The sequence below is a fragment of the Petaurus breviceps genome, unplaced genomic scaffold (genome assembly GCF_028583685.1).
Source record: "Petaurus breviceps papuanus isolate PSGF00001 unplaced genomic scaffold, PetGlider_PUasm1.0 90731, whole genome shotgun sequence".
NCBI lineage: Eukaryota > Metazoa > Chordata > Mammalia > Diprotodontia > Petauridae > Petaurus > Petaurus breviceps.
Genome location: NW_027187325.1, coordinates 1,689,586 through 1,699,368, shown reverse-complemented (window position 1 = coordinate 1,699,368; position 9,783 = coordinate 1,689,586). Strand labels below are relative to the sequence as shown.

At 37.4% G+C, this 9,783-nt stretch overlaps 1 pseudogene; it reads right to left on the bottom strand.

Annotated features, from left to right (window-relative positions):
• Window positions 1-5,975: 5,975 nt before the first annotated feature.
• LOC138145273 (cleavage and polyadenylation specificity factor subunit 5-like) lies at window positions 5,976-8,277 on the bottom strand (annotated as a pseudogene).
• Between the last annotated feature and the right edge of the window lie 1,506 nt (window positions 8,278-9,783).

Genomic DNA, 9,783 nt, shown 5'->3' with positions numbered 1-9,783 from the left:
ATCATATACCAAAATAAAGTCTAAATGGGTGCATGATCTAGATATAAAGGTTGATAATGTAAGCGATCTGGGAGAGCAAGAACAGATATTTGGCTAGTGGAAAATGATGCCTAACATAGATATGGAATTTGAAGGAACATCAGAGGCCATCTAGTCCAACCTCATTTTATAGGTGAGAAAAAATCAGACATATTCAGTGACAAAGTTGGGATTGATGCTCAGGTCCTATGATTCCAAACTCAACATTCAAACTCTCAAAGCATATCTGGGAGTTCTGACAATGCAGAAAATAACTATAAACACTGAACAAGGGGCGGCTAGTTGGCACAGTGAATAGAGCACCAGCCCTGGAGTCAGGAGGACCTGAGTACAAATCTGGCCTTAGACACTTAACACTTACTAGCTGTGTGACCTTGGGCAAGTCACTTAACCCCAATTGCCCTGCCTTCATCCCTCCAAAAAAAAGACAAAAAAGGACAAAAAACACTGAACAAGAGGAAGGAAAAGGCCAACACTTTAATTAGGGCAAATAAGTTTTAGATGTGACTGTGTGACTGCTAGCCACTGAAGGAAGATTTGATTCAGAGTAAAGGGAATCATTAAGTTCCAGTTCTGTTGCAATTAGTAACAACCTATTTATGTAGGGATATTCACAGTTTTCAAAATCTTTTCCTCACAATGAATTAGTGAGGAAGGTCATGCAATCATCATTATCTCCATTTTACAGTTGAGTAAAAGTTTCAGAAGATTAAACAGTATGCCCATGGTCACAAGACTGTTAAGTGATGAGGTTGGGATTCAAATTTAAATTCCCTAACTTCAAGTCCAGTGTTTTATTCCACTAACATAAACCACATTGCAATAAGCTTCAGAGGCTCTCCTTGTCATTTGAAGAATACAGCTAGGATAGACAGAACCAGCATTTGAACCGAGGGCAAATTGTCAACAATATTTTGAGGTTCATCAAGTTTATGTCCCAGCTTGTTCTTTCTGTATCCCTTTATCCCCCTACTCTCTAGTCTTTCAAGTGCCTAATACTATAACGGTTTCTCTCCTTGTCTGTTTTATCCATCTTGGCATTTATTCTCAGAATTGATTCAGAACTCACAAAAATATGGAAAAAATGGATTAAAATAAAAATTTTTATTGAGATATGACTTGGACTAGATGGTCTCTAAGATCCTTTCATACTCTGAGATTTGGTGATTTCTGTGATATGAATTCTCTTAAGGTTATCTGCAACTTACCTTAGAATAAAGCTATAAGCTACAGAGCTAAAGGGCCTCTAGAGAAATTCCCAGCATGGAACAATAGGTTATGGAAATAGAAAGATTTGGTGGGATAACTGTTTCTCATCTTGTTGAAATTGTTGCACATCTGGTCATGCGCATTCAAATTAAGGCTGGTTTTATTTATTAGCAATAGAGTTGGAGAAAAAAAATTAAAAATACACACCTCCTATACTTTTCACATTTTTAGGAGCAATAATTTATGACTTAAATTGTCCAATTTCTATTTTAACTTGGAATCATTTCTAAAGCATGTCAGCATACAAAAGAAATAAAAACGAATATCAAGTCTTTGCTATCTCACATAATCTTTCTCAAACTGTGGATTCTATACTTTGCTTTTTCAATGACAGTCTCTAAAGTTTGAACTTTGTGTATTTAAGGATAGATGTTGTGGAGGGAAAAGAAAAAAGCAAACTATGAGACTACACAAATGTCAGAACTATGTCATTAAAGCAAAGAGTTAGAAATAATAAAAAGTTATTCCATATTCAGAGAATTAAAAAAAATACAACCCCACCCACCTTCCCAAATATCAGACACTAGACTAAAATTCATTCAAACAAATTTTTCTACTAACTTATCTATGGGAGCTCATTTTCTCTCTTTGGATCTCAATTTCTTCATCTATGAGTCATGAGAGTTGGTGTCATGCTCAGATAGAAACAGATCCCTCTGGGATGCATGCTGACTTTTAGAAGATGACAAATTAGCATTGTCTATGTTGCACTGTCTTTTTGTTTATTTTGTTCAGCATTTACCAATGACATTGTAATCTGGTTGATATCATACTCCAGAGTTTAGTGTACTGAGAGATTGACCCCTCTGCTCCTGGTCAGAGCTTCTTTTTTTTTTTTTAAACATGGCATCATATCATTGGCAGTCTGATAAATCCTATGGAATTCTCAGAATAGTTGTGCTTGTTTGTTTTTTAATAATGAAGGAAATGTTAAATTTCAGTTAGAGGATAGTGAAAATAAGGATGTATTTTTTTTTAACCATCCAAGTTTACCCAAGTTTACCCTGAACTCACTTTATGTAACACCATGTGATCAGTGGACTCCAAAACAAAATCCCTTGGTCTAAGGTTGTATAATGGTAAGCAAAGAAGTACTTAATGCCTTGTTTCAGCTATTTAATTAGCACCTTGTTTCAGTTCAAGTTTCTTTTGAGTCTTGCCCTGATTGTATCAAGTCTTTGTTAAGAAAGGAGGAACTTGCTAATGAAACAGGAAGGAGAGGAACAGGGAGGAACTAACGACCATATATAAGTAGAAGCCCAAGCTGGGAGAGAGCAAAACTGAGAAGGGGAATGGTTGCAGAGGCTGGCATTCTGTTTGTCTGTTCTGTCTGTGTTGAATTTTGTTTGTGATACTTTGTACAGAAGCCCTGGGTTTTAACTAGAATCTCTAAAAGAGGATTTTTCTTGTTATCTGCTTACAGAAATCCTGGAGGAGTGTTTCAGAGGTCCTGGGACAGTACTGGTGATGTGTGTTGAGTTCTCAGACCTTGTCAGTGAGTCTGTGTTGATTGCACAGGCAGATAGTGAATTGATGATGGTACCAGCAATGTGCATGAGTGTTATTGTGGCTCTGTTAAGCTTTATCTTTCCAGAAACAGAAACTGTGAAGGACTTGAAGTGGACTGGACACTGTGAGCTTCAACATGGAACTGGATGAGGAGCTGCATGAAAAGCTGAGAGTTGCCTACCTGTGAATCCAGGTGATGATTGGATAGATTCAGGCAGGACTTGGACCCATGGAAGAGGAACCATGGAATCTAGGAGGCAGCCTTGAGTCACGATGAAAAGAAAACTCTCCTCTGGTACTGACTGAGAAGATCATGATTTACTGTGGCTTAGGGGTAGGAACTTTGTACTCTGTACCTTCTACCTCTTAAGGATGATTGAGTTAAGGATGATTGGAAACTAACCTCCCATCAAGAAGAAAGGAGACTTTTTGACTGAGGAATTAAGACAATGTGATCTAGGGGTAGAGAACTTTGACTTTGTACTTTGTGTCCCTTAAGGAGGCTAGCTTCTTAAAGATGACTTAGCTAAGGACTTACAGAATGATATCTTTTGTTTAAAACTAAGTGGCCAATTTGGTGAAAATTATGTGGCCATTTTAGTGATAAGTTTTTATATTATAACATTGTGAATGCTGTACTTTGGTTTCTGTGAATGTTTTGCTTTAGTTTACTGTTGAATAAATAGAGAGTTCACTATACTATGTGATCAGAACCTTAAAGCTGTTCACAGCAGGAGTCTTCTAGAAAGCTTGGCTTTACAATCAGGGTGGGGAACCTGCAGCCACAAAGTCACATGTGGTCTTTCTAGCCCTTGGGTGCAGTCTTTTGACTGAGTCCAAGTTTTATAGAACAAATTCCTTTATTAAGGGGATTTGTTCTGTGAAGTTTGGATTCAGTTAAAAGGCCCCACTTTAGGCCCTAGAGGTTTACATGTGATCTCGAGGCTGCAAGTTCCTCACCACCGGAGATGATCTCTAAGGTCTCCTCTATCTTTGAGATTCTAAGATACTTCACAACATCACTAACACCCCAGTCTTAATGTAGTGGATAATCTAACAGCATTTTCAGGAGAGTTCATTTCAATAATTTTTTAAAATTCTTCTTTGTCCAAAGCACATATGAGACACATAAAGGATACAAAGAGATATGATGGCACATTCCCCAAGGACCTTGCCATCTAAGATTACGAAAAATCTAGTTCATCCTTGAGAAAAGATGTTACATTTTGCTTCATCTTCTTATCCTTAGCTCCTGGTAAGATTTCCTACACACAGTAAGTACTTAGTGAGTGTCTGATTTCATATATATGTATGCATATACATATATATTTATATAAACATATATAAAATGTATTATATAAATAAATATAAGGCTATTGTATGTGATAAGTATCAAGTTTGCAGTAATTACCAAAGGAGTGACAGAAATTTTGAAGGGAGAAATTAATTTTAACTAATTTCATTAAGTAAAGATCAAGGTTGAGCTGCTCTTTGAATGATAGATAGGTTCTGAATCAGTGAAGGTGACTAGAGAAAGAATTTCAGTAAGAGAGAACACCATGAGAAAAACATAGAGGGAGGCAAACACACAGACTCATGGGATATTATCAATAGGCCAGTGTAGCTAGGGTAGATAAACTGCATATAGATAAACAATAGAGGAATCCTCTGAGCTTGTTTAATTAATGTTTAATTCAATTCAACAAACATTTATTGAACATATATTTTGTGCAAGGCACTGTGCTAGGCACTGGAAATACAAAGATACATTTGACACCACACAGTTTTTTAAAAGGGTTTAAAAGCTAAATGCAGTCATTTAAAGGGGGGACAGGATGAATGTGCCCAAATAGCTATGATGTTCAGAGAAATATAATGAGTTCAAAGGAGGAGTCCAGGCATTGTAATAGGAATGTAAATTTTAAAGATCTTCCCTGCCCCTAGGCTAAAGTGCACCTGGAGCCTGGGGTGGGAGGCTTGTTTTTAAGTAGATACTTCTTGATTGGCCAGTGAGTCAATAAAGTTGTTACATTCTCTGAGCCAGAAGAAGGCTATATAAGGCCTGATGTGTAGCTTTGTTTTGGGGCTCACTTTGAGAAGTGTTCTGTGATTTGATATAGATTATGGGAAGCTGTTGTCCAGAGCCCCCCGGCTTTGAAAAACCCAGATGTTGATTTGGTATGGATGTAATAGCTGGACAGTTTGGAAAGCTGTCTACTTGATCTGTGTTCTTCTTGATAATTCTGCCTGTATACTTTGAAGTTCGGGGTGCTGACCTTTTTCCCCTGAACTATGTAAATGATACATATCTGACTGATTAAAGTAAGCTTGTTAACCCATTTTGAGTTGATTTTCTTTATCAAAACAGATCTAAGAACCTGTGTTGGCAGCAAACCCTGAAGACGCTTGGGGTGCTTGCTGCTACAGGCATGTGCTGTGAGAAATTAAAGGTGAAAGAATTCACATTTACTTGATGGAATCTGCATGTCTTATCAGCCTTGTAGGAAGGAAGAGACTTCAACAAATGGTGATGGGGAAGCAGGGAAGAGTCCATTCCACATAAGGAGAATGGCATGAACAAAGGTATATAGATGCAAAACAACAAAGTGAGAGAAGGCAACAATGGGTAATTCCATTTGTATGGAATTTAGAGCATGGTAACATGAGGATGAAAGTAAACTTCTTGAAGACAGGGAATGTTTTGCCTTTCTTTGTAATTATGTCTTCACAGTTAATATGAATTATAATTAATAATCTATTAAGAATTTAATAAATGCTTGTTGTTTGCTTGATGAATTAATTGAGCTGACTAAAACAAGATTCAAGTCAGACTATGGAGAGCCTTAGATGCCAAGTCATTTCTAGTGACCAAAACTGAAGAAAATCTCAATTTCCCTTTTATTTATTTATTTATTTTTTCAGGTCCACTTTGTTCAATGTTGTACAAAAAGTATATAGTTAGAACTAAAAGTGAATATACATGATCACATTTGTTTACTATCTAGGACAGTACTTCAGATTTGCTTTAATATAAAGCATGAGGCAATTTGAGGAAAAGGAAAGGAGGGAAAACAAAAAGAAATGTCCCATTCTGTTTATTCTTCTCCTACATTCTATAGCTCTGTTCACAGAGACAGCTTCCTTTACTTTTTCTTGGCTCAGGAATCCAAATTGTAAATAAGCCTGGACCTACCCAGAAACTGATTAAGATTGGAAATACAAGTCCATATCCGGGTTCATTATCTTATAATTCAAACAATGAAGCAGCCAGTTAATAGTTACGGGAGGGGGGGCAGGGAGACAAATAAGACTTTTTTTTTTCTTGAAACTAAACCAAAAAAAAATTTGTATTCCTTAGGCTTTGTATTCTGTTCTAGAATACAAAGATACTTATTTCTACTAGTTACCAATGTGGTTGTCAATGACCCTAATCTGCTGAACCCCATCTGAATATCCTAATATCTATCATTAAGCATTTACATTTTTCTACTTCATCTTCCATTGGACTGAGTTCACAATTTGAAAAAAAAAGTGGTGCCCTGTTGTAGTAGTAACTGGTGGTAAGCAGTGGTCTTGCACAATCAGAACACCCTTTGCAATCCTCCTCATTCCAAGGTTATCAAACGCGTCTCTCATCCATGGGATTTTAGCTACAACTACACTATCTTTTCCATAAAGAGGCTTTTGGGTACGAAAGGTTTAATTTGTAAGAGCATACAGGTTGATGGTATGCTCCAAGGTGAGAGATTTGAACTCCTAGATGTTTATGTCTCCAGACTGCCCACAGACTGGAGCCAGCCTGGGCAGTGCTGGTGAACACACTAATAGGGAAGGCAGGAGTTGAAGTTGCTCCTCTGCAAAAATGGGATTAGTGTCACCTCTGCAAATGCTGTCATTAACATGGACACTCAAGGGCTAGTCTTAATTTTTTTTTAACTGAAACTATAATTTATAAACACAAGGAGCTCTAGGTGAGGAATTTTCTAAAGCTTTACAAGTGTTGTACAACTTGTAAAGCTTTAGAAAATTGTCTGGGATACTTAGAAATTAAGTTAACTTTTGTAGAGTCAACCAACTAGTATGTATCAGAGACACGAGTGTTCTGAGTCTAGTTACTACACCTATTTATCATCATCATGGCCATTATCATTACTATTAATTTTATTTTTTAATTTAATTTTGTTTATTTTTTCCATTTTTTTTAGTCCAAACTGATTTTTAATTGAATCATGCAAAAGCAAATTAGTCCAGTGTGAGATAACTTACTTAGAAATCGATGCAAATACTGGCCCTCAGGCTGTACTGCCCAAAGACAAAAGGCATTCCTGAAAGTAAACAAAATCTCTAACAAATTGGTGCAGTAGATTAGGCATGATAGTTTCTAACCAGACTGCTAATCATTTCTCAAGTGATTGAAGCTTTTACTAGAATCCTTAAAGCTACCTCACCTCAACCACAAGCTCTTGATGTCCTTCCAGGAATAGATATTTTCCCCCAATTTTCCCACGGGGAGACCTGTTTGCTTCCCTCCCATCATTTAAATACTTGTAGTTTATTGCTGGTGTAAATAGGTTTATAACCTTTCAGTTTGAGGAACAGACATCTGCTCACTCTGTGCTTAACATCTGGCTATTCCAACAAAGCATATAATTATATTTAATGGATGAGAAGTGTTTGATGGATTGTAGCCAAGTATCAGAATAAGACAGACATAAAGACCATTTGCAGGGATTAGCCTGACAAGATTCCAAGGAACAGGAAGGTGAGTTCTCTTGTCTGCGTTCCTTACTTGACTATTGACAGGCATTCTAGATATGGTCATCATTTACATTTGTCACTGTTTATGACACTAAGTGACTCCCTGTAATGAATCTCAAAATAAGTGTTCCTTGTAATTGAGTTCTCTGAATTTAGAGGTTAGTCTCCCCCAAACACTTCTAAACATAAACTACAAATTATCTACGGGATACATTCCAAACACCTTAAGCTGTCATTCAAGGCTCTTTACAATTGGCCTACACTTCTAGAGGTTTAATCTTCCTATCATTCTCAGAACCTTCATTTACAGTAACACTGTAATACTCATTGCTCTCATAATGTTCATTCCTGCTTCCACACCTTTTATTCAAGCATTTCTGCCCTAACAGGTGTTTGGAAAATCAGAGAAAACTCTGATTTCCTCTCCGACCTTCAAATAGAGTCATAGGGCCAAATTTGAAATCCTGGTTCTGTCCCTTATTAATGTAACCTTGATGAAGTTAATTAGCCTCTCTGATCTCTAGTACAATGAGGGGGCTGAACTAGATAATTTCTAAAGTTCCTTTAAGTTTTAAATTTATAGTACTATCTTTTCCAACCTCCAAGGCCCACCTCAGGTTTCACATAATCCATGGAACTACCCTTGACCATTCCAAATGTCCATAATCTCTGCCTCCCTATGATATTCCCTTTACATTTCATGGTGTACTGCCTTTATATTAATATTTGTCATAGATTTTTATTTAGCTACTGAAGTATATATTTCTCATGCCTCTTATAGATTATAAACATGGTGATAGCAGATGCCACGTGTTCTATTTTGGTAGCCATCACAATGCCTAAAATACACACATGTGTGCACATGCACACACACACATATAACATACATATGTTTGTGTGTGCACTTATGTTTGTATTACCTAGAGCTATAGGGGATGGGGAATTAAGATACCCATGAGAAAAGACTCTCTACTAATGGAACCTGCAACTGAACCTGTAGCCTTTTCTAATGAAAAACCTATAGGTTTTTTAGAGTTGCTTGGGGACACAGAGAGGTTACTTGCCCAGTCAGAGTCACACAGCCAGGATAAATCAAATGCAGGATTTCAGCCATGTCTCGCTGATTGTGAGGTCAGCTCTCTATCCACCATGCCATAGTGAATCCCTGCAAGGCTGGGTTGGTGGGGGGCAAGGGGGATGTTAGGGGTTGAGGAGGAAGGAACAATGTCAGATTAGAATCTTATAAGTAGAAGAGAATTTGAGATTAAAAAAAACATCTAGTGTAACTCTCTGCTCAGTGTAGTAATTCCCTCTACAGAATCTTTGACCAAGGGTGCCTTAGCCTCTGCAGCGGCCATAGCAGTGGTGTCAAAAGTCCTGGACTACTTACTGACTGACTCCCTGTATGGCCTTGGGCAAGTTTCTTCAACTCTCTGGAAGTTAGTTTCTTCATCAGAAAAATGTGAAAGTTGGATTACACAGACTCTAAATGTTTTTTTTTCCAATTTCAAGCTCTCTGATTTTCTTCTTGGGAACCTCCAGTGACATAGAGTTTTCTATCACCTAAGTCAGTCTATTCCATTTTAGGATATCTTTGGTTGTCAAAAAGTTTGTCTTTACAGTGGGCTTAAATGTATCTACCTGGAACTGACTGGTCTTAATTCTGCATTCTAAATAAACATGGAATAAATTATTCTATCACCTACCATGAGAGTCAGAAAGGCCTCAAGCCTTGACTCTAACACATACTGGCTCTGTGACCCAGGGCAAGAGGCTTAAGCACTCAGTGCCCTCGAGCAACTTTGTAAAACTATAAATATATAGAAAGTTCCACTTTGCTGAGGCAGAGGGAATTATTTCTAGGAGCTGCCTATATCCATGAAATCACAGATCTAACAAAAAAAAAGAGAAGAAGAAATAATTTTCTTCTTTGTTATAGTATTCTGAGGGAACAGAGATATATTAAAACAAGCTCTCAGGTAAGTGACTACTAGCATCCCCTACCAAATTCTTGTTGAGTGAGTGAATGAATGAATTCAAATAGACAGCTTCCCACAGTGATCTCTCTGAACTACCATGAGATTGCTGCTCAATTCCACAGCCCCCATGAATATCCACAAACAAGTGGAAATTCCACCAACCTCTCCACTCTCCCCTGAACACAAACAGATAGAACAAAGTCTCTGGCTAGGAAACCACAGAAAGAAA